This window comes from Podarcis melisellensis, assembly GCF_964234715.1.
Source record: "Podarcis melisellensis genome assembly, chromosome: 3".
NCBI lineage: Eukaryota > Metazoa > Chordata > Lepidosauria > Squamata > Lacertidae > Podarcis > Podarcis melisellensis.
This window is the reverse complement of record NC_138530.1, coordinates 36,974,804-37,000,687: the sequence shown is the minus strand read 5'-3', so window position 1 is coordinate 37,000,687 and position 25,884 is coordinate 36,974,804. Positions and strand designations below refer to the sequence as shown.

Below are 25,884 nucleotides of genomic sequence, written 5' to 3'. Positions count from 1 at the left end.
CCCAGAAGCTTGGGGCGCGCTGAGCTCCGCACGCCCCAAGCTTCTGGATTAGCACAGTGGTCCGCTAGCCCTGGGAGAGCCGCGCGACGTCGCGGGGCTCTCCCAGGGCTAGCGGAGACCTTGCCGGCACCCAGAAGCTTGGGGCGCGCTGAGCTCCGCACGCCCCAAGCTTCGGGATTAGCGCAGTGGTCCGCTAGCCCTGGGAGAGCCGTGCGACGTCGCGGGGCTCTCCCAGGGCTAGCGGAGACCTTGCCGGCACCCAGAAGCTTGGGGCGCGCTGAGCTCCGCACGCCCCAAGCTTCGGGATTAGCGCAGTGGTCCGCTAGCCCTGGGAGAGCCGTGCGACGTCGCGGGGCTCTCCCAGGGCTAGCGGAGACCTTGCCGGCACCCAGAAGCTTGGGGCGCGCTGAGCTCCGCACGCCCCAAGCTTCGGGATTAATGCAGCGCTCCGCTAGCGGTGGGAGAGCTGGGTCTCCCACTCCTAGCGGATAGCTTTCTGAAGCCTGGAGAGCGAGAGGGGTCGGTGCGCACCGACCCCTCTCGCTCTCCAGGCTTCAGCGAAAGCCTGCATTCGCTCCATAGGACGCACACACATTTTCCCTTGCTTTTTAGGAGGGAAAAAGTGCGTCCTATGGTGCGAAAAATACGGTATCCCACTGCTAAAATCAGCAGGATGCTACAGAAGACCCAAATTTAAACTATTTAATTTCATTATGGGTCTTTTCGTACAGAAGTCCCGATGAACACTTTGAGAACCACAAAAAGAAACAGAGCACTGGTAAGACTGAAGAGCTATAATTGCATCCTACTATCCTTCTTCATGTGATTCAGATGAAAAATCAAGTAATCCCATTAAGCATAATTCTGCCCAGAGACAATTTCCAAAAGTCAGTTAGCAAATTGCCGAAGACAATGAAGCACCACGTAATCCTATCTACTAATCTGTAGGTGAGTGCAGTTGGAGATAAAAGACATAAATGTAATGTGTTGTATCACCAAATTTGTGATGACCAATATGAAATAATTCATATCCTAATTATTTAAACAGATACAGAAACACGTTCATCTCTTCTTGTTGCTTTTGCTTGTTATTGAGGTTGATAAAGACAAAAACAAAAAAGCCCAGCTGAAAAGGACAAATCTTCCAATCTTTTTTCCACCCAACTTTCCTTAAAGGAAAGACAATTTGAGTAACTTAAGTCTTCTATATCCTATATAACTATAATAGTGGGAACATAATTCTTCTTCTAAAACCTGGCCATCAATATTTTTGCTGCTACTGGAAAACGGAAAATAATTTCAACCTTGGAATGGTCTCTAATGCAACCAAGAAGCCTTTTATGCAGCTACATACCACTGTAGTCATACTGAGTTATAGCATCAATATGAGTGCTATATGCATTTTATATAGCAGTTCTTCAGCTATCTTTTAATATTTTCATACCAGTTTAAAATAACAAAATATTCCTGAGAGTCTAGCGGTAATGCATAGTAGTCTGCCATTTGACAGAAACAAGGCCTGAAAGGTGTCTGAGTTGCAGAAATAACTCATTTTTCCTTTTCTTTTCTTTTACACCTAGTGTAGGAAATCATGAAGAGTAAAAGCATTTTTTTTTAATGGGAACTCCTATAAAGATTACTATGTATTCTATAAAACCCTAAACAGGTTGGGCACTTCATTCATTCATTCATTCATTCAGCCCTATATCCGAGGACCACAATATACAAACAATATACAATATAAAAACACAAAAATACATACTATAGTAACAAACAAAAACTATGCCCCAGCCTCCTCTCTCTCACACAGTTTAAAAGGCCTTTGATTGTTTAATTAGTCAAAGGCCTAGGAAAAGAGAAACGTTTCTTCCTGGTGCAGAAACCTCAGAAAAGGCCCATTCTTGAGTTTCCACCCCCTGGACCACTTGGGGAGGGGCCACATGAAGCAGGGCCCCAGATCATGATTGCAGGGTCTGGGTCGATTAATATGGAAAGAAATGGTCCTTGAGGTATTGCAGTCCTGAGTCATTTAAGACTTTACAGGTCAAAACCAACACTTTGAATTCGGGCTGGAAATTGATCAGCAGCCAGTGCAGTTGGGCCAGGATTGCTCAAACCATCTTGCCCTGATGAGCAACTCGGCTGATTAATTCTGCACCAGCTGAAGTTTCTGAACCATATTCAGAAGCAGCTCCGTGTATAACACAATGCAGTAATCTAATCTACAGGTTACTAGAGCATAAACACTTAGGCTACCCTTTTCCAGACAGGAGCACACCTGGGCCACCATCCCGCTCTGTGCCACTGAGGCCACCTGAGCCTCAACTGACAGCAAAGACAACTGCATTGTTTTATAATGTTGTTACCTATCCTTTGGCATTGCAGAGGGTTCAACTAGATGACCCTTGGACTCCTTTCCAATTCTAGGATTCTAGGATTCTATGAACCCCGGTATAAAAACATGGCCAACTTCATCCAAAGAGAATCCTTAAGCAAAATATTAATACAAGCATTTTTCTTGTTAAAAAGGACTTCATGGCATGTCAAGACAGTCAGTCATTTTTTATAAAGGACATTTGAGGTTTAGAAGTTAAAGAATGTTTAAAATAATAACAAAAAACCCAAACAGCTTCCCCCCCCCCCAGTATTCCCCTCCTGTATATTACATTATTTGCTGTTGTGCATATGCTTTGAATGAGTCTGACATTTTCTGGTGGCTTGAACAAACTTCTAGTGTGTTCATAAAACTTCTCAACAGATCATATAGGAGGTGATATGAATAGGTCTGTTAACAAGGGCTGGATCCAAAAGCACATTTCCTCACGAGGAAGGCATCTCCTATACATGGAAAAGCTGTTTAAATCTTGCATTAAGATCTTGGCACAGCAAAAGTGAAATGACATTGAAAGATGTACTTCCAATTGCATGAGAACTAATATAAAATCCTGACAATTATGGTACTGAGTGAATTCTTGTGCAGGTACCTGAAGAATATCAGTGGTGGCAGTTGTCCTTCCATTCACGTTCTTAGGATACAATTCAATAAATCAAGGTTTACAGAAAACATAAAAATAATTTTATATGCAGCCGAAAGTCTAAACCTATGGCTTTAAACTAGTTTTGTTTCACTGGCACCAACAGGACCAAGCAAGCTTAAATTCAAGTACTTATGTTTAATTGGAATGTGAAGTGTAGTATTAATGAGTTACACTGGATCTGAAATGCTGATGTTAGTTTTTTTCTCTTCTGAAACTTGCTGCTTCAAGCTTGAACAACATCTTACCATTTATATCAGCGGGAAAAAGAAAGTGGTAAAAACCTACCCGAAGTACAGAGTGAAACAAGAACTAAATGCATTTGTAAGAATAGTGGACTCCAGAGGTAGCATGCATTATCCACTGAATGAACTAGAGCCAAGATCCATTAAATATAATATGAAACTTCATTCCTAGAGAAGTCAAGTAAGCTTTAACCTTAAAATGTACATGATATCATAGTATAAAATCAATCCTTTTCAAAGCTTTGAATTTCATTGCCTCATGGGGGAAAAATTCCAGCTTCCCACTCTCAGCAAAAAATACCCTGGATACTAAAATACACATTTTCTACAGTATCATTTACTTTGCTTTCAAGTATAAGGGCTTACTAACTTGCATTATATTTTGTAAACTATGCAACATAGTCACTAGCTAACAGCTAATTACTGCTGCCCTCCAAAGAACAGGACACAGCCAGCAAATGTCATTTATTTTTTAAAGGTTATTAATCAGGAGTGGACAATGCACCAGATTCAATAGAGCCACAGGGTCAGTTATTTTTAAATCCTACTGTATTTTATGGAAGGGAAGAAAGGTGGTAAAGGAAACCATAAATTCACATTAGGAACAAACTCACATTACCTGCAACAAATAATTCTAGTTATTTTTAACAAGAACAGCTTTTCTCCTCACCAGGGACTCATTTGAATAGTCTCTGAAACATAGAACCACATTCTCCCCAAGCTCAGATGCTATCAACCAAACTGTTTGTGTAAATTTATTATCTGTGACAAACACAGTTTAAGAAGATGACAGATTTTCACATTAAGCAGTAAAATAACGCTTAACGTTGGAAATTTGTATAACAATTTGAGAGTAAAAAGCATTATTATAATCTCTCAACTCTTCTGCCCACCCGTCTTCCCAATGACCTTCCATAAGAAACCTAATTCTTAAGTCATGCAAAGCTTAAGCCTGTTTTTCAATTTATCAAAGATTTGCTCACCTGAAGAAAATTAGTGAAATTATAGCATTCTACATCACAGGCTACCATTATCAAACTAAAGTGAAAGTGGACAACTAACCAAACTATTTCATTTCATTGCACAATGTGTGGAAGAGACAAAGAATATATATTTTAAATAATTTTGACCTTGCCTAGGTCCTTTGCTACCATCTCTCATTTTTAAATTAAGCACACACTTCTGCTGGGTACAAGCCTGTCCTTGGCCACAATTTAGGTGATACAAAACAGAGCCTCTTTACCCAAAGGTGCAATAAAGCCTCAGTGAACTGAATTATAATTTCAAGTATAATGCCCCACTAATGGAACCCTTTCTAACATTTACCAAAAACCATTTAGTAACCTTCATAATAAATGCAGCTCAGTCCCTACAAGCCCATCTGTTACCAAAAGTACTTGGGAAAGGCAGCAACTTCCATTTTTTGCTTGATCTCCAGGCATCAAACAACAGCATTTCTATTTGATAGCATCAGTGTGCAAATTTTAAACACTTAGAAATGTTTCAAGTGCCATTTCACTAATTGATGTTGTTTCTGGAAAAAGCTTACATGTGATCTCCCCTGTTGTCAGAAGTAGCAATATATGCTTGAAGAAGACCTCCAAATTATCCTAGCTCTATATGTCAGAGTCATCAAGATAGACCCTTCATAATCACTGCCGGGGGGGGCAGGGGGAGCCATGACTAATGAGATAGGAAAAGCTCAGAGCAGACATCTTGCAAGCAAACTAGGCATCTAAAGCAGAATTTTTACCCAGAAAGCAGTTCAATGGGTAGAAAGCATTGTTAAAAGAAGAACTGATATATATGTAGAACATGCTACAGAGAGAGAAAAATAAGCATAGCTTCTTAGAAGTGAAATCTTACAATACTAATATTTTAAAATATTTGAGGGTTTCTGCAAGCACATGGGAAAGGAATGATCCAGCAAAAATTGTGCACTTGGACTTCCCATAAATCTTTGGCATATAAAATTGAACAACACACATGTATAATATCATAAATGGATTATATTGTCCTTGACTACCTCACTAATTACTTCTGACTCCAGGTCATTTATGAACAAGTAACGTTGTAATTTTCATCTTAGAGCTATTCAGTTTACTTGTGATTATACTAGGAAATATTTTAGGGTCCAAAAACTCACTAAAATGTGCTATACTATTGGAAAACAACATATTTATGGTTCGTATCCAACATTAGTTGTAATCAGAGTAGACCCATTCAAATTAAGTGGCATTGCTAACTTAGTTACATTAATTTCTGTGGGTTTACTCCATGTATAACTTTGTTGAATACAATCAAATGTTAGGAATGTGGAATAACAATTTAATTAAAGTTTAAAACTGACAAGGCCATGTTAGGAAGGAATGAAGCATTGAAACTAAAATGATGGCATGGCTTCAAATCAGGGATTTTACTAGTTGCTTTGGAAAACTGTCTATAATATGGAAACCGCATAAAACATAGAGAGAACTGAAAAATGTAGTTAGACCTGTTGATCATTCTAGATCAGGCATTTGAGAAACATCTTCTTTTCTGTACCTAATGCTTATAGGGACCACAAAGGTTATTCTAGCCAGCTCACAGACCTATAGACATATGAAGATCAAGGAAGACCCACACATTCATTACAAATGTCAGTATATATTGTTGCAGGGTATAACATGATGCTGTAGAATGTGATTCATTAGGAGTTTGTTGATCACTGGGTTTTTACTGGATTGCATTCAAGATTTTGCCAGTAAGAATTCACTGGCTGATATCTATACACAGCTTTTAAAGGTAAAGGTAAAGGTACCCCTGCCCGTACGGGCCAGTCTTGACAGACTCTGGGGTTGTGCGCCCATCTCACTTAAGAGGCCAGGGGCCAGCGCTGTCCGGAGACACTTCCGGGTCACGTGGCCAGCGTGACAAAGCTGCATCTGGCGAGCCAGAGCCGCACACGGAAACGCCGCTTACCTTCCCGCTGGTAAGCGGTCCCTATTTATCTACTTGCACCCGGAGGTGCTTTCGAACTGCTAGGTTGGCAGGCGCTGGGACCAAGCAGCAGGAGCGCACCCCGCCGCAGGGATTCGAACCGCGAACCTTTAGATCGGCAAGTCCTAGGCGCTGAGGCTTTAACCCACAGCGCCACCTGCGTCCCTACACAGGTTTTAGATATTGGGTTAAAGCCTCAGCGCCTAGGACTTGCCGATCGAAAGGTCAGCGGTTCGAATCCCTGCGGCGGGGTGCGCTCCCGCTGCTCGGTCCCAGCGCCTGCCAACCTAGCAGTTCGAAAGCACCTCCGGGTGCAAGTAGATAAATAGGGACCGCTTACCAGCGGGAAGGTAAACGGCGTTTCCGTGTGCGGCTCTGGCTCGCCAGAGCAGCGATGTCACGCTGGCCACGTGACCCGGAAGTGTCTCCGGACAGCGCTGGCCCCTGGCCTCTTGAGTGAGATGGGCGCACAACCCCAGAGTCTGTCAAGACTGGCCCGTACGGGCAGGGGTACCTTTACCTTTACCTTTTTAAATACATTTATACACTGCTTTCAAAAATTGCAAAAACATCTAAGTGGGATATATAAGTCTCTCTGGCAGAACACAGGCTGTGGATAAACTGGTATGAAAAGTGGTTGCCTTGAAGGTACCCAGGGCTTTAATCACCAGCCCCACTCAGTTTGGTGCCATCTGCAAATTTGAGCACCCCCTCTATTCTCTTCCCCAAGCCATGTTAAAGATGGGTCCTTCGGGCACACAATTATTTCAGGATATTTTTGACAGGTAATAGCAATTGTGGGCTTATTTTTGATGCTGGATTACCAGATGCTGCAGTAAAACATTAGGAGATGGTTACTTCCACCACACCCTGTTATAGTGAGTTTCCTAGCTACATCTGGCTATTTGTCTAGTGCTGGCTAGACTGATCTTTACTTATGGGATATTTAACAAGGTAATAAGGTAGTTATGTGGTTCTTAAAATAGCAGCGTTCCCAGTTGATAAATTATGTTACGATAACATGTTTAGGAGACAGAACATCTAAACACCATTTAAACACCACTGCGTACATTCTTAGTAAGAACCAGGGAAGGCTTCTTTTCTTCACTGAGAAACATTTCAGATCCTTTTACAAGACATTTTCTTCATGTCCTGCTGCGCACAATCTGGCAACAAAGAAAATGTCACATGCAGCTAAAAATGATTTTTTAAAAAAGAATCTCATGCAAATGATGTGTTTGTAACTTTGGAGCTGGCTTAAAGCTTAGGAAGAGGAGAAGTTACCCAGAGCGATTGTTTGATTGGGATAAATAATGGTGAACAGATTGAAGTGATGAAGGTAAAAAGTAGTAGGCTAATGTGCGTATGGGTTGGGGGTCAAACACAGAAACAGATTTGAAAGGGGGGTGCAAGGGAGTGAATGAGAAGTGTATTAACTTAGGGGTGCTGGGGAGGCAACCACCTGAGATTTGGAAGGGTGGCAGTGGGTCATGTGAGGGACAGCAGAATATCCAACAGCAGCAGTCATGTCTCAATAATTTTAATTTTTTAAAAGTCTTATTCACCTTAGGATTTGCAATGTTGCTGAACCTTGAAATGTTCAAAAATAATCCTACTTAAATCATATATTCAGTCTGTCCAAACAGAAGCTGTGCAGCTTTTAGATACTGGAATGCCCCCCAGATAATTTCAGAAAAAGTTGATAAAAAAGACAGTGACTCAGAATACTTGGCAAACTCTTGCGATGACAATTTTGAAAGAAAAAGTATATAATCTGATTCATTCAGATACTTACTTTCTCTACAATATCAGTTCTTATAGCCTAGCATTCTTATTATACTGTATCTGTTTTCTGATGGTTATCATCATTTAGTGCTACTCTGCTTCTTAAATAAATTGCATAAGTAGAATTAAAATTGTTGCCATGTCTGCATATTTTCCTTAAGATCCTTATTTGTTTACACCACGTTTTGACTGTTACCCCAGAGATGATCCCAAAACACTGAGATAAAGCAACCTTTACAGGAATCTTATCTGGCAGCCAATTCAAATTAGGAGCCTGAACTTCACCTTCATCAACATATCAGAACAATTTATCTGTGTCATACATATTTTATAGTCATCCTAGTATTTTTACTTTTATTCCACATTGGAAATTCCAAATTTAAACCTGTCCCTTGTTCAGATCAACAAATGGGCAAACAATGTAGAGATTCTACACATTATATTCAATTACCTAAGACAAACCTTAGCAGCAAACTGTACACATTACCTATTACATTATTTCATTCCAAAAGATTACTGATCATAGAGTTGAAGGAGACTCACAGGCTATCCCATTCAAGCCCGTTTGATGAAAGAAATAAAGAGCTACAGCAAGACGTTTAAAATGCAGTTAAGTATTTCTGTAAAAAATACAATGTGCGTGGAAAATCCCATATACTAAGTAATTGCTCTAGCAGAACAACTTACACAAGTACAACAAAACATCCCATTCAGTGCCCCTACAGAATAACCCTCCAAATAAACTCCAGAGAGTTGGGGAGAGGGAGTCAAGAGTAGATTTGGGGTGACAGAGAGAGGAGAGTGAGGGGAAAGTTCCATTCTGCTCATGGAAATCATTTTGCTCACACAATGACTTAGTTGGATACAACCCTAGAACATCCCAGAGACAGAACGAAGAAGCTACAAATGATGCTGACCTTGATTTCTGATTTTGTGTATAGAAAGAAACAAACAGTTCATTCCAACCAGAATATTTGTTTCCCTTACAAGAATGTAGTTTTTATTCATTTCAAAGTCTCTGGCCTTTTTACACAAACTTTTTTTTTTTAAAAAAAAGAAGCCAGCAACTCTGTGTAATTGCCTTAGCAATGCCAGAACAGTGTCTGATCCTAATAGGTCAGCATTGATCACTCTAAACCAATTGGTTCCTTCATTAGAGGGAAACAAGAATATAAAATAGGCAGGTGGTTGTTGCACAGGTAGGTGGACTGCATTCCCTCTTAACTCACTTTCCCCTCATTAACAAGCAGCTGATCGATCAAGCGCCTGCTCAGAATCCCCAAAAACTATTAATCATGTTTGAGGCTTAAAGAAAAAAAACCTGGTCAAAGTAAAGAGTATTTCATACTTTATATTCTGAATTCTATCTGCAGACCCTTCTTCCCGCTTCCATTTCTTCAAAAACCACTTGTTTTTCTCACATTTCATTTTGCAGGAACAATGGGGGAAAATCCCAATTAGCTCAGTTATTCCTAAGAAAGAATCTTTGGATCCGGACACTTCATTCCAGGTACTTCAGTATACTGAGCAAGCTAATGAGGGACAGAGGGTAAAAAGGGATAAGCGGAGGGCAGGAACAGGAGAAGAACACCAAAGGGAAGAAAGTAGAGAAGGTACAGAAGATCAAAAGTTAAAGAAAGCGCCACAGAGAAAATCAATGGTGGGAAACTGTGATGTGAAAGTCCTGCTGTTCTAGTTTAGCATGCATATACATTTTAAAGAAAAGGTACGGCTTTATGGAGAAATAAACATAGTCCACTTTCTATTTCACACTTTCAGGGAAGGGAAAACTGAACATTATACTTCTATCCCACCCTTTATAGACCTATAACTGAGTTGAGTGGTGAACCTTTCTGTGATTTTGTTTTCTTATTCCTGTCTGTAAGAGAAGCTGGCATCAACAGAACAGGTTTCTTACCAAATGAGCTGATATTATATATATCTATAAAACAAAGCTATTCAAAGTTCTGAAGTCTGCAAGAATTGTGAATGCTTAGCTCTGTACTATTTCTAGAGGGCAAACAACTGCAGATAATGTCTGAAAACAAGCCTGAAAATGGCACCCATAAAACCTTTCAGTGCTTCTTCGTCCCCCCCTCCCCCCTAAAACTTATGCTTGGAATGTAACAAAACATTATGAAATGTGCCTCACAGATCTCTCCAAGGCTATATTGGATGAACAGAAAGAAAATGAGAGAAGAAAAAAACATATTTTAAAATATTTAGCAATATAAAAATGCTTTTCCTTTTTCCCATTTCATAATGCCTCCTTCATATTATAAACGTATAAAGTGGCAGCAGAAAATGGTAAATAGCTTTAGCTTCTGAGATCAAGAATGTATATGAACTGACTGAACATAAAATCCAGTGTTTGTTTGGTGTGTTTTTTTAATGCTTTTAACTGCCAGTCTATAGCCAGTGACTTTCAATCTTCAGTTTCTCAAATTGCTGCATTTAGAGGATACAGAGGGTCAAACAAAATGTTGAGCTTTATGGTGTTCCTGGAAGTCAATAAAATAATAATAATAATAATAATAAATAATAATAAATTGTACCCCGCCCATCTGACTGGGTTACCCCAGCCACTCTGGGCGGCTTCCAGCATATATAAAAATATAGTAAAACATTAAACCTTAAAAAGCTTCCTTATACAGGGCTGCCTTCAGATGTTTCCTAAATATTGTATAATTACTCATCTCTTTAACATGTGATGGGAGGGAGTTCCACAGGGTGGGTGCCACTACCGAGAAGCCCCTCTGCCAGGTTCCCTGTAGCTTCGCCTGTAGTGTGGGAACTGCCAGAAGGCCCTCAGTGCTAAATCTCAGTGTTCGGGCTGAATGATGGGGGTGGAGACGCTCTTTCAGGTATACAGGGCCTTTAAAGGTCAGCACCAACACTTTGAATTGTGCTTGGAAATATATGGGGAGTCAATGTTATGTCTTTCAGGATCAGTGTTATATGGTCTTGGTGGCCACTCCCAGATATCAGTCTAGCTGCTGCATTCTGAATTAATTATAGTTTCCGAGTTCACCTTCAAAGGCAGCCTCATGTAGAGTGACTTACAGTAGTCCAAGTGGGAGATAACTAGAGCATGCACCACTCTGGCAAGACAGTCCGCGGGCAGGTAGGGTCTCAGCCTGCGTACCAGATGGAGCTGGTAGACAGCTGCCCTGGAAACAGAATTAACCTGACTCTGTGGACAGCTGTGAGTCCAAAATGACTCCCAGGCTGTGCACCTGGTGCTTCAGAGGGAGTTACCCCATTCAGGACCAGGGAGTCCCCCACACCTGCCCACACCTGACACAGAAACACCCCCCCAATAATATTTTATTAAGGCTTTTTGTAATATAGTAAGATATAAGAAACAAAAACAGAGAAAGAAATCAAAACAAAAACAGAGAAAGAAAGAAAAAGAAAACACAGAGCACTCTCTCAAAGGTAGATCCCAGTCCTCGTCTCACAGAGAAGGGGGTGGACCCTCCCAGTTCTCACATGGGACCTTCCCTTTCTTCTCCCAGCCTCTCACGCTGGGAGATCTTCCCATCCCTGTTTCTCACACAGGATCCTTCAGCAGCCAGCAGTCACCTTCATGTGTGTACAATCCCTTCAGTGACCCAGGGTAGAGGACACCAAAAGAAACAAAACAGAAGCAAAAGCAAAGAATTTTGATCCACCTACCTTCCCCCCACCTCTCTCCCACAAGCACACACACCTACATAGAATTGTGTGTAGGCATCTCTTGTCAGGTATAAGCTGACAACCAATCTAGAAACTATCCTCAGGTCCTTCACTCTGAAAATGCTAGCAAGGTAAATGCATTAACAGGTGCCTTTAAAAAGAAGCTGTATCAACCTTTCACTAACACATTGCATTCATCTTCAAAAGGATGAACGAGTCTTATTTAAAAGTTAAATATGGTTCCCTTGACAGCAATAGCTTCTGAGTAGGAAACAAATCTTATAATTATGTCACAGCTGCTTCATAAAATTGCTTTTCTGCTTCCTTGTACCTGGTGCCATTGATCTGGGTATAAACATTATAGGAAGAGGGGCAATCAAGAGGATGTAGAAGCATCCAAAAATAAGTGGGGGTGTAATACACACTAATAGTTTCCTTACTTTTGTTATCAAAAATCAAGAGACCGGGTCAATTCAGAAAAACTGCCAAAGCATGATTTGGAGCATAAGAAATGACTCTCATGCTTGCGCGCTTCCTCATCTTTTCATATATTCTAATTTTCTCACTTCCTGACATGGGGTGGGGGGTGGGAGCAGGGAAGCAGCAATTCTGGCTTGGTTTGCACAAACTGATTTGTCAGATATTAACATTATGTCAAATTACAGCTCTAGTCTCACAATCTTTATGGTCACAGAATCAACTTTTGAAGGTGAGAGTAAGATTGACCACACCTTTGCTAGGGCTCTGGATTACATTGTCGGGTTTACATTCATATAACTGGACACCCAGAGCAGTCCCATTCTCAGCTTCCTTTGAATCTGGAAAGGGCGAGCGGCCAGTTCTGCCTTCCCCTCCGTACGTTAAGTCTACATATCCTTGAAAAGGTGTGAATAAGGCTTATGTTTTGATTAAGTTGAAGAAAGCAAGCCTGAAGCTCATTTCTTATCCCCCGCCTGTCTAACTGACGGGTTCTATTTCTCCATTTTGCTTGCAAGGCTACAAAAGTAATGCTTTGTTCACTTGTTACTTTCAAGGAGTAAATCTGAACCCAGTAATAACCATGGGTGCTAGAACCCATCATTCATCAAATGGAGTAAACCAGTGAATCATTATGGTGTACAAAGTTTATTCAAATAAAAGATTTCTAAAAATCTGCAAACAAACATCTTCTTTCAATCCAGGAACAGACTGAGGGATTAGATAAATTCTACAATAACTGCAATTCACAACTGTTCATTATTTTCTCTGCACAGTACGGCATGGGGGATGCAAGGCCTAATACAATTTAAGGGGTGAAATCTTGCCTCAGAAAGCAACAACTAAATAGGCCTATGTATGTTTTGCAAGATCTGTCTAGTCTTCCTCCAATAGAAAAGGTCCATTATGTGCATGCACACAATACATATACACCCCACAACTTGGCTCCCCCTTTTCCCTAGCAAACATCAGGAACATCTTCAACTCTGCTTTCCTTGTGGATAGGGAATTGTGTGTGCAACCTTGTGCAATCCCTGTTTAACCCTTTGTGTGTTCAGGTGAATGTTTCGAGTATGTCAGTATCGTTCATGATTGTGTTCAGCTTGGTTTGTGCCAGACTCTAGCAAGGTGAAATTCTCTCAGTAATTGTCAATTCTACTCAAGCTGAACTGAATCAATGTTATTAATTTCTTTCCCTCTAATTTGCATATCACAATTATATTTGAGTGAAAGCTAAAATTAAATATAAAGACACTTAAATAGACAATTAAATATATCAAGACTTAATAGGCACTATTACAATTAAAGGATTATAATCATTTGAATTACTGGTCTTCCTATTTTGACGACGGTTTTGCTATGCTTCTAAAATTGTTTAGCCTACATTTCACTGAAGTTAAGGAATTGAACTACCACATAGCAACATTTTCTATTTCCATTCTGTTCACTTATTCTCTCACCTAACCCATAATGCACCAAAAGGCCTCAATTTTCTGCAATCTATTTCACGTTTTAAAAGAACAGAGCCATTACTTACTGTCTTTGCAGAAATCCCATTTACTCAGACGAATAAATGTGAGCAACAAGATTAAAATACTATAAACCAACAGTCTTTAAATAAAAGCTAATCAATACATGTAGTAAATAGCAGAACTGAGTTATTCTGAAGAACTTCAGTTAATACTTTAACAAACTGGGGAAATAAGTCCCATTAATTAAATGCTGCAGAATTTGGGAGAATATTAACAACCTTTCACCTAAGCTCAGCTAATGCCAGTAACTGGATCGGTGACAGAATTAGGCCTTAAGGGAGTTCTCAATCATAGAATTGTAGAGTTGGATGGGAACCTGAGGGTCATCTAGTCTATCTCCCTGCTATGCAGGAATCTCAACGAAAACATCCATGACAGATGGTCATCCAACCTCTGCTTAAAAACCTCCAATGAAGGAGAGTCCACCACCTTCCAAAGGAGTCCATTCTACTGTCAAACAGCTCTGACCATCAGAAAATTCTTCCTGGTGTTTAGTTGGAATTCTGTGGCACCCACTTGTCATTGTTTTCCAGGATTATGAGGAACCATTAGTGAGCACTCTTTGGGTTTGGTCAGCCAGCCAGCTACAAATCCACCTAACAGTTACCTCGTCCAGCCCACGTTTTACCAGCTTCTCGGCAAGAATGTCATGTGGGACTATGTCAAAAGCCATACTGAAATCAAGTTACACTGCACCAACAGTATTCCCCTGATCCACCAAGCTTGTAACTCCATCAAAAAAAAAAAATGAGGTTCGTCTGGCATGATGAAACTCATGCTGGGTCCATGCTGGATCACAGCAATCTTTTCTAAGCGCTCACAGACTGGCCATTTAACTATCTGTTCTTGTACCTTTTCTGGTATCCACATCAAGTTGACCAGTCGGTAGTTATCTGGGTCTTGTTTTTTGGTTTTTGAAGATGGGGGCATTTTTTCACCTCTAGTCTGCAGGGTCCTCACCTGTTCTCCAAGAATCTTCAAAGATTATAAACAGGCTCTTGAGATTACATCCACAAACTCCTTTAGTAACCTTGGGTACAGTTCACCAGGCCCTGGAGATATGAATTCACTTAAAGTAGCTAGTGGTTCCCTGACCACCCCTATTCCTATCTGGGGCTGCAGCTCCCTCCTTGCATTGTTTATTCTGTTATCACCAGGTTGGACACTGCTTTCCTTTTGGGTGAAGACAGAAGCAAAGTAGGTGTTGAGCACTTCCGCTTTCTTTCTGTCACCCAATAGCGTTTCTTCTCTTCCTCCATGCAGAGGACCTAATACTTGCTTTTTGCTTTGATCATAGCCAGATAAACTTTTTAAAAATGAGTTTATTAGTATCAGTTAAAGGAGTTGTTGCCTTTTATCAGGATGTCTGAAAACATCCTGGAAGCCTCCAATATGCAATGCTTAGTTGTACAAACATTAAGCATAGAAACTACTAGCAGACACCTATACTGATGAACAGTCCGTACCACCATCTCACTGCTATTCTGAGTTATGCTGTGCTGATTCAGAGGTGGATTTATTAATGTATACACACTGTTTTCTTGCTAACAGGTCCTCTGAATCAAGTAACTTTTTATTATGCTGTCCCTTTGGAAGTAGTCTGAAAAATATTAATAGCATTAGTTATATTTTGACCTGCTGTTTGATCTATAAAACGTGAACAGCAGCTTCTTCTCAGTATGCAAAACCACCAAGGGACAGAGAACAACCAACTGCTAAGTCGGGAAAAGTATTGCACTCTCTGTGCATTCAATTGTTCATAGCTTTGTGTAGAAGGCAAAGTTATGGGAGGATATTAGAAATGTTTATGAAACTATCTCCCTTTGGATTCCTTCACAGATTTTTGGGATCTGAATTACCTAATCTTTGTCTGAGCGTGTGTTAGCAAGTCAGCATTCTTCTCAAAAGATTGTGGGACTTTGTTCATAGTCCTGCACATCTTTTCCCTCCCCTTTACAGATTGCCTATGCACAGATGTCCATATCTATATTCCTTAGATCAAAGATGGGGACTCTGGTCCTTTAGACACTGTGGACTCACTCTTGCTCCCCCTCCTCTGCCACTCCTGGTAATCATACCCTTCTCTGCTCTGTGTGTGCATGTGCAAGCGCAGGAGAGAAAAAGAGAAATAGAAAATGCTAAGTGCCACGCTTGGCTCTGCTCCCATCCACTACCAGCATGTGGCTGCTGACAGACTGCGCCTGAGAGAATGAGGCCTTCAACATAAATAAGATTCCACACCCCTGGCTTAAATAATAATGTCATGTGAACTCTTTAAGTGATCAAAAAACTTCTTCTTGTGTGCTGTTTCAATTAACTCACACTAAGAAGCTCTAAGGAGGGTAGGGGAAACAGATATAAAGTGAAAACTTCTGGGGATCCAGCAAACCCAAAATAAAGTTTAGAAAATTTCAAACTTGAAACTGGAGGCACTGGCTGAGGAACAGGGGGGCGGGGGGAGTGCACCGCCCCCAGCACCATCAGGGAGGGCGGTACCATCGTGGCCGCACCCCCAACATGTGTTGTGCATACCTCCACTGCACTGGGCACCACGCCCCCGCAGGCAACGTGCCATGCCCCCCTCCCAGGACATACGGCAGCCATGCCCCCGCCTGCTCTCTGCCCCCGGTGCCAGAGCATGCAACTTTGCCACTGACTACAGGGCAGCAAATCTGAAGTACAAAAAGCCCTATGTGGGAAGGGGGACATCCGCACAGTCCTAGAAAATAGTTCAAAAGGCACTCCCCCAGAAGTCTTACTCAGACATTTATATAATATTTATATCCCAAGTCTCCATTTTCATGTAAGAGAGAGTTTGCAAGGATGAGTACAAGTGACACAATGTAAAAAACAAAACAGATAGCAAAATATGCTTAAGTTCCAGTACTTGAACTCTCATGTATTGATTGAGCTAACTGGTTACACTTCTCCCCACTCACTCCTTGACATTGGAGGTGTAAGTGACTCATGGGAAAAACTCTAGTGGATAAAATTATTCATGTCTATGGTGAGTTACAGTTCTATAACCAGAATCAATGCAGAACTTGAAGGATGGCATGAGGCAGGCAAAAATAAGATTTGCAGTAGAACCATTTATAGATATTGCACTTGTCCCCACCTAAACCAAAGCTAGGAGCAGAATATTTCTGGGTACGGAGGAGCTAGGAAGAGGAGAGCTTTCCTTCATCCATAACAGATGGAATATCAGTGTTAAATGAAAGCCCATCAGCAATGACTTATAACCAGCCTGCTATGCAAACCATTTGGTCAGAAACCAGCCCTATCCAGGTCTCATTGAAGACCAAATCCACTCTAGAGCTCCACAGATCAACCTTCCACAAAAATATTAATAAGCAAGTTATAACAAGCAATGCATATAAATTATTCAGTAACTATACTAAAATGAAAAAGAGGTGCTTTCCGCTAATAGAATTAATTATGTATTTAATCTTCTCATTCACCATAACTTGACATGTGACACCTGCAAATTCCTGTTTAAGAAATATGGGTTGCATTTGTTTAGCGGGGAAGCATGTAATAGGACTCTGACAAAGCCACAGATCATTTCTGAAGAGCAAATTTGGGTAAAACAATAAATTAGAAAGCACTTTACACCAACAAGGGTTCACCTCTGGCAGGCTAGTTATATAGTTTAATCTTAGTTATGTAGTTGAATCTTACAAATTATATAGTTTAATCTTAGCTGTTAGGTAGATTTGCAGCTGGTTGACTGGCTGAACCCAAAGAGTCTCACTAATGATTTCTCAACATCTGGAAAAAAGTGACAAGTGAGATGCCACAGGGTTCTGTCCTGGGCCTGTTGTTGTTCAACGTCTTTATAAAACTTCGATGGAGGAATTGAGGGGATGGTCATCAAATTTGCAGATGACACCAAACAGGGAGGGGAGTTTTAACAAAGCATATTTCAGGTTAGTCATACTTTGTCTAGGTTTGGATGTCAAAAGCTAAACTAATATGGAAGCAAATGCTTTCAAACTCATGCCTGCCTAATGTTATAAAGATGAGCCATAGCAAGCCTGGGGCTCATGCTACTCCCTTCTGCCTCCAGAGCTAGAAAAGGGGAAAGGCAGCCCCCTTACTACTTCTCTCCCTTTCCAAATAAAAATACCTTCCAGTGACAGAAAAAGTATTCTCTGGTGGGGGTGGGGATTCTGTTTTCAGCTGCCATGCTGCCGTACTGAATTTCATTAGTCCTAGCACCTCGAGGAAGGCTCATTATGGAGAAGATACACAGTCTCCAGTTCCAAGAAGTTTTATAGTTAAGTGAAAGGGATTCTAGCCCCTCCAACAATCCTCAGCAGGAAAAAAAATATTTTTGTTTCCAGCTAGCTATTTCTGCAGGAAGTAATGATGAGTTCTTCTCCTTTATCAGAGTTTACAAGCTGACAAGCCAAGCTGACTGAGCTAAAATGAGAGACCGTCTAGACTGAATTCATCAGAAATTGAGATATTCAATATTTCAGAAGTTTTGGAAAATGTGGACAGGTTCTGCTTGTCAACATTCCCACCGTCTTATTCTCCTTTGCATTTGATTTAAAGCTCAAAAAAAGTTATGAAGAAGATTTTATGTAAATTACCAGAGAAGAGGCTGCAATGAACCTGTCAGTGATACACAGTTTCCCTTCCATTCTTTCACAAGTTATGCTTTATGGGGAAACAAGAGATAATATTTCAACAAAGCCTGCTGCATTTTCTTCACCTCTATGTGCCTAACAAATTCTCAAGAGAAATCTTAAGGACATACCTGAACACTTTTTACTATTGAACATTTTCTATGCATTTCATAGTACATTCTTACACAAAACATCAACTAAGAGGGCAGCACCACTCACTGTATGTAACTCTTTAAAAACATGGCCTGGAACAAATCTGTAAGCCCAACATGGAGATCTATAGCAATTGTTCATGAAGAAAATAAAAATGTCTAAACAGCTGAAAAACTTTTCTTCCTTCTGGAAGCAATTTTTAGGCAGGTTACACCTTCCACTACCACAACTCTAGTTTGTTGTCAAGACTTGCTTTCAATCTGGGCTTTTGCCTAAGTATGGTACTGTTTGAGTTTTTCTACTGCTATCTTAAAATGATTAATGGGAATTGGTGAAGAGAAGACTATTATATCTTAAGCTAATGGGGGTTGGTCATTTACTACTTGATCCCTGGGATTGTGCCTGGCCTGAGACTGTGGATGGGCCTTAATCCAGTGTTTCCCAACCTTGGGCCTCCAGCTGTTTTTGGACTACAAACTCCCACCATCCCTAGCTAGCAAGACCAGTGGTCAGGGATGATGGGAATTGTAGTTCAAAAGCAGCTGGAGGCCCAAGGTTGGGAAACACTGCTTAATCTATCACACACTCCCCTGTGCTCCTCCATAGCTTGTCCAATGTGGGTAAAAATTAACAACTGAGTTGGACCGACTAGTTTTATTTTGCACACCTGTGTTCACATCAACTTCTGCCACTCACAAGAAAGATGCAGGAAGGAATGAAGAAACTCTTCTGAGCTCACCCTAAATACAATCTCAGGGGCTACATAATTAATGAATAGGTGCTTGGTGCTACGTGCTACAATAGTGGCTATTGATGTACATAAGAGAACCCATCCTGTGGGAAAAACCAATGTTTCAAAGTGGAAATGCAAAAATATATATTGAATGAGCTAGGAAACAATATAGACACAGTACAAATGGCCAAGTTCCCAGCACATTCTCCCATCTACCAGATGGGACTTTACTTGGATGAACCAAGGTGTACCATGGGTGTTATTAGTCCTTGTAGCCCAATTAGTGAAGGAAAACATATCTAGCATATTTCACTGATGAGTCACCTTATTACTTTCCACAGCATTTTAGAGTTTGCATATGATGAAGTGGCACTGAGTAACCTTCACTTACTACATGATCTGGCTACAAATTAAGGGAATTTAATTACTTGCCCACAAAACCATCAGAGCAGATGCCAAGGTGTATTGGATTTAACAAAAGTTTTCCACCTTTTTCAGTCCATATGTTCTCACAACTTTCACCTTGTTGAGCAGACCGCTTTTATATAGTGTTATTTAGACGTTCCCTTGGGTTGTTTTTCTTTCCTGAATCCATCAAGAGCATGAAGCTGAATGTGCACAAGTTATGTTGTGGGCTTACTGTACTGTATAGGAGAATTATCTTGGAGCTTATTCCAGGAGGTATTGTCAGTGGTACCCCATTTCCACATTCTTTTAAGCTCTGCAGACTGCTTGTATCATAAGTCATCATCCACATGTGTATTTTTTGACACCAAATGTATTGTATTCACATTTATAAAGGTCAACATTTGCTCAAATTTGATAAAATTTACCTACATCCAACCCACTATCCTATTTTCTTGTGCAGCTATAACAAAAGGGAATTTGCAGTTTATATGGTTTAATTTAAACTGAGAAACAAAGTAATTCTCTTTCAGTTTTTGTACTATGAGCAGAGGTCCAATGACAAAACTTTCCTCTTTCACTCCTTTCCCCTACAATGCCCCTCCCCCAGCAACCCTCCAAAGTAGATTTAGGGGCGGGACTGAAGGCAGAAGGCAGAAGAGAAGAAGAGGAACTCCCATTTGCACATACAGGGTGCTACAATTGGATATCTTCCATGTTGCTGAATTGCATGTAATTTTGAAGTGGTCCCTAATATTTCATTTATGAACAACATGAATCTGTGCAATGAATACAGGGTTAGATTGAAGTCTACCTGGCCATCAAACTATAAACAAATAATTGTCACTCATTTATTTCACCTTTTAAAGGGAGGGCATTTTGCCTGAAAAGTTCCCACCTCAAACAATCTAACAAAAATGTCACTAGGTAGCAGTAAAGTCACATTTAATTATATGATTCACTCCTTTTTCTTTAATATGCAATGAATAAAGCTGTAAATTGGGGGGGGGACATTTTCCACAATTTCTTCCATTAAATTCCGTCTTTTTAAAAGCTTTGTTTCAGCATTGAAGGGTTTGTGGTTTTTATGACAATAGCTATTTATTTTATTTCCCACTAACAATGCTCAAGAAATTCACTGGGTCCAAACTCACTTGATCCACAATTCCTGGACAAATGTATAGAATGGGATGTAATTCTCCATTGCAAACTGCACTACTACACACCAAATTTTATGAGGCAATCTGCTGGCTATGTTCTTCAGATGACCTTCTGAAATTGTAAGGCTTCATAGGTTTTTCACTGTGGGATCTGCGCCTTGCAGGCTGTAGTTACTGGTGCCCACTAGACCTGCCACAGCTCCGAGGTCACAGAGGTGTGGCCAAGTTATTCTGGCTTTCTCTCCAACCTCCTCTGTACTGTGGACATGTAAGCATTGCAGTTTTACAAACAACACCTAACTAAACTACAAAAGTGTGCTATTTTGTTTCAGAAGCGGCCCCTGCTGTCACAATTTCTAATGTGGGTTTCATGCCAAAGAAACTGTACATTCCGTGGAGACTTCTCCCTGTTAAGTATGTTCAGGATTGCAGCCTGAATTGGTTAACCTTAAAGGTTCCACACAGGACTGTTAACAATGGATTCCTTAAATGTCCAGATCCATGGGAAAAGGTTATTCCCCTCCCACAGCTTATGCACTTCAACATCTTTCCAGAATGTGGAAAAAAGGAAGGTACAGGAATATTAAGAAGACTTGATCCTAAAGACCAAGGTTTGAATCAGCCAAGAAACTCCAGGTAAGACCTTGGACCAGTCACTGTCTGCCAGTCTAACCTACCTCATAGGATTGTTGTAAGGATAACAGATGAGGGGAAGGAGACCATAAATGCCACCTTGAGCTCCTCAGAGCAAAGTTGGAACATATATAAATGTAATGCTGATGAATAAGAAATGAACAAAAAAACTAAACAAAATTTAGTTGTATAATATAACCTTCTTCAGTGGGTTATATTTTTGTGCATGCAGCTTGGCTAAAAGTTAGGTTCTTGTGGACTAATCCAAGTCTTGCAAGCAAACGGGTTTCAAGGAATTGAAACTTAAAACCCTTAAACTTATCAAGGGTTCCTCAATGAGAGCAGCAAGAGCAGACTTTCCTGAACTATAGTTTGCCCTCTTCTATTAATCTTTTACAGAAGTGCACCCTAAGCTGCACTCAAATCCCCACGAACAGCTGTGAGGCCCTACAGGTCTGCCTAGTATATAAGTACATACTGAATGAGCCTAATGCAGATACAACAGTAACATTTTAAAGATGGTTTTGTGTTTGCTCTATGGTGTATCACTACTGTATAATGGTATGAGTTTTAGGTTCTTCTGGCATATAAACAGCACTGAAAATCTTACATGGTATAGCAGCAAGTTGGCGGCTGATGTCCAAGAACGCATCAAAGCAAGACTTGATGAAACTTCTTGTTTAAATTTCTTATTAACAGATGTCATTACTTTCTAATGTTGTTTTATGATTACAAGGTAATGTTGTATGCTTAGTAGGTTATGTTTTATGCAGAGGAACTAAATTTTTTATAGTATTGCCTGACATTTTCAGAAGGTAAAATTAAAATTCTTTGGTTTTCCAAAAACAGTTTACATGCTTTTTAATCAAACACAGATTTATCAAGCTAAATGTTGTCAATTCACAAAAAATGATAGCAGATTTGAACTCGTCATACCCAAAAACATATTTTAAGACGCCCCCTCTAAAGAAATTTGCAAAATTAAGTTTCACTCCCTGAAGTGATACACTTAAAGACACGCTTAATTTGAAAAATCCATATTTTAGGGAAGCAGCATGCAGATAAAGAAAGACTTCCCTTTTGAGTGCCAGTTCTCCAGCTAAAGCATTTTGAAAACAGCACTGCCGAGACATAGATCCCACAAAGAAGAATCCATAAAACCTTGTGCAACATTAGAAAGAACTGTTAAAATATACTTGACTAAATCACAAGAATTTGACAGTCCTGTATTATTTATTAAATGCAGAAGTCAAAAGAAGTGTTGAATCAGTTTGCAATTTTATCATCCAAATTACCAGCAAAGGGTCGATGTCACTGTCTCCCACTAGTTAAATGCCAATAACATAAAGGGGCATAGAGAATGAGAATAGGTAGAAATATTTCCATACAGAACAAAAACAACCTCATTTTGCTGTCATAAATGCTGACAATTTCTTCTTAATGTTAAGAAAAAATAGTGTTAAAGAAGTGTCAAGCCAGACGTTATAGCACACATGATGGCTTCACATGGAAAGAGCAATAAGCCTTTCTAATAGATTTTTCTGCATCAATGCAAATACGGCAACTAATGATATGAAAATATTATTACTGAACTGCAGTTCTTCTTCTGGCCTTTTGAAACCTTTTCTTTCTTAATTGAGTTTAAGCTGCTTTGTGGACTAGAAGAAATGTTACAAACAGACTTGTCAATAATGACAAGGGAAAACGAAGCTTAGTGACAACTTCTGAAAGCCTCCGAGAATGCAGGTACATTGCTCACGGATAGCCTTAGGAGTCAATCAACAAAGCTTAGCAGTGCTTCATTATGGAACATATCTCCCTGCCAACTTGTCCTAAGGAAGCTGCACAAATTCCACTACTCTAGTAGTAATATTTAGCAGCATTTGGAGTCATAGCACTGCATTTGCATTTATATCAACCTCTCACTCAACCCTGAAGTCAGCATGAAACAGCAACAGCAACAGATATATCAAGAGATTCACAAAGAGCCATCTTAGCTCGTATATACTGGAAAAAGGACAGCCCCCACTGTTCCCTACATAATATTATGTATCTTTGGGCATGTGATTATGATGGCACCTCAGGGAAGGGGGAGCAGGAGGATACAACCCCCCAAGAGAAGAGGGTACTTAAATGAAAGCCACCTTGAGACTGTATGATGGGATGGGATATATATCTACAGAAAGGCATTTGCTAATTTTCAGTTTGCAAGTAGCAAAATCTTATCTACAGTTGTTATTTTCAATGTAATCCCAACATTTATTGAAGCTGCATAATTAACATAAAACAAAGAGAACAATTGTTTCCAATATGCCTTTCTTTTCTTTTCCCACAGTATGAAATGTGGAGCTGACCTTGAAAATGTCAAGAGATAAGGCCTCCAGGCAAAGGATAAAGCAGTGGATATTCTTCTCATATCATCTGTTTTTGTAATACAAATCAAGCAGGGATACAAGCAAAACAAAAATAAATGTTTGCAGTTTTCTGACTTTCTGCACTATGTTTGGTTTAAAGTCAGAACAGTCCACATTCCCATCTAGGAATAGTCTTCAGATGGCTCTATGTAGAAATTTCTAAACAAAAAACTGATTTTTTGAAGGATTACAATTATTGAATTCAAAATAATCTGGCAGATGATTTTTTAAAATTATTATTCAGATACATTGCTTAGGCCATATGTTATATGCTGTGATGTTGAAATCGACTAAAAAATCATTACAAAGGATGGTATCCGAAGAAGTCATCCAGTTAAATGCAATGACTTTTGCCTGTGCAATAGGAGTTCCTCTTTCCCATGTCCCCTCAAAATTTGTTCTGGAGGCTCCCCCAACTCTACAAAGCAGATTTAGGGTGACAGGTGAAGAGAGGAGGTCCTGTTGCACAGGTAAAAACCCTCTCACTAAAAGGACGTCTTCACTGGATACAACTCAAGATCATTAAATTAGGCATCCGAGCTTTCCTGCCATTCTTCTTCAACCCCAGAAGTTTCTTTATGCAACTACATTTTGCATTTTCAGGGAGCTCAGGTCTATACTGAACTGTTACCCCTCAATTTCCTAAATCAGGACAACTGATTTCATCCATGAGGTCTACAAGTGGATAAAAAGGGTAAACATGTTGGGTATCATTTGGAAAGGGAGTAAAAATGAAACTGTCAACCCCACAGATCTATTTGGAACATAGGGATCTGCCTTATATTGAAGTCAGACCTTTTGTATTTATCACATTTATCTCACCTCATTCCTCCAAGGAGCTCTGAGCAACATGCACGGTTCTTCCACCACCATTTTATCTCACAATCCTGTGAAGCAAGTTAGACAGCAAGACAGTGACTGTCCCAAGGTCATCCAATGGCTGAGCAGGCATTTGAACCTGGGCCTTCCTAGTTCTACTCTATCACTAACCACTAAACCACACTAGGCCTAAATCACTTTCTATACTATGGTTCTATGGCGTGTCCATTTACTATAGTGTGGAAAGGTATTCCAAGTTTTTGTTTTTAATGAGGAGGGATTGGAAAAACAGTCAGACATTTAAACATCCTCCTCTACCTGCAGCCCAGAAACATTAGTGTTAAGTTGTGGGTGAACATATCCAACGACACAGCGATTCTTCAAACAGCTCTTGTTTATTCAGAGGCCAGAACAGAACTGAACTGAAGGGCTCAGTCAGCCTGCTTATATAGAGCTCCAGTACAACGTTACTGTAGCAACTTTCTAAAACTATCCAATCACTGAACGTCACTTTCAATCCTTCATTTGCATAACTATCTACAGTATCCCCCTGCTGGCCCAGGGTGAGAACTTCAGTACATAACAATTACCACAGCTGTAAGCGCTCTGCAAAAGGTGCAAAGTGGAATAATAAGCATAGTTCTGGTAATTGCCATATATACTTAGCTCCTTTCTAGTTCATCTGGAACTATGTAAGCAGCCCCAGGCCATGTGGGAAAGAGCCTAGGCCCTAGCCAGTGTAACCATACCAATTCAATCCCCGATAAACTGAAGAGACAATGGCATGAAGCAGTGCTGCAGCATGAGCTCTTCCGCTCTGTCCTGGAGCTTCTCAAATTACCCTAATGGCACAGGATGGAGCAGCACTGCAGCAGCTTCCACATCAGCCCTTCCCTAGCTGGTGACCTTTAGATGTTTTGGACTAAAACTCCCACAATGCCTAACTATTGGCATGACGCCTGGGAATGATGGGAGTTAGTCCAAAATATCTGGAGGGCACCAGGTTGGGGAAGACACATCCAAAGTAAGAAGAGATTCTCAGATGACAGTGTAGGGTTTACAGTTGCAACTAGGAACACAGGGTTGCTACAGGAGAGAGACTACTGGACCAATAAGAGGCAAGCTTTCCCACTTCCCCTGCCTATGACCCTTTATGACACACCTGCTCCTGCTCTCTCTGACATCTTTCCGGGAACTGCCCT

The 25,884-nt window shown here is 40.4% G+C and overlaps 1 protein-coding gene and 1 long non-coding RNA gene across 5 annotated transcripts in view; one reads left to right on the top strand and one right to left on the bottom strand.

Moving 5' to 3' along the window:
• Positions 1-25,884, bottom strand: part of BTBD9 (BTB domain containing 9) — a 153,596-nt gene that overhangs the window by 81,823 nt on the left and 45,889 nt on the right. The window lies entirely within an intron of this gene.
• Positions 650-23,930, top strand: LOC309366107. The gene is made up of 4 exons (XR_014166511.1): positions 650-778; positions 21,371-21,452; positions 23,090-23,195; positions 23,785-23,930. It is a non-coding gene; the product is annotated as an uncharacterized lncRNA (long non-coding RNA).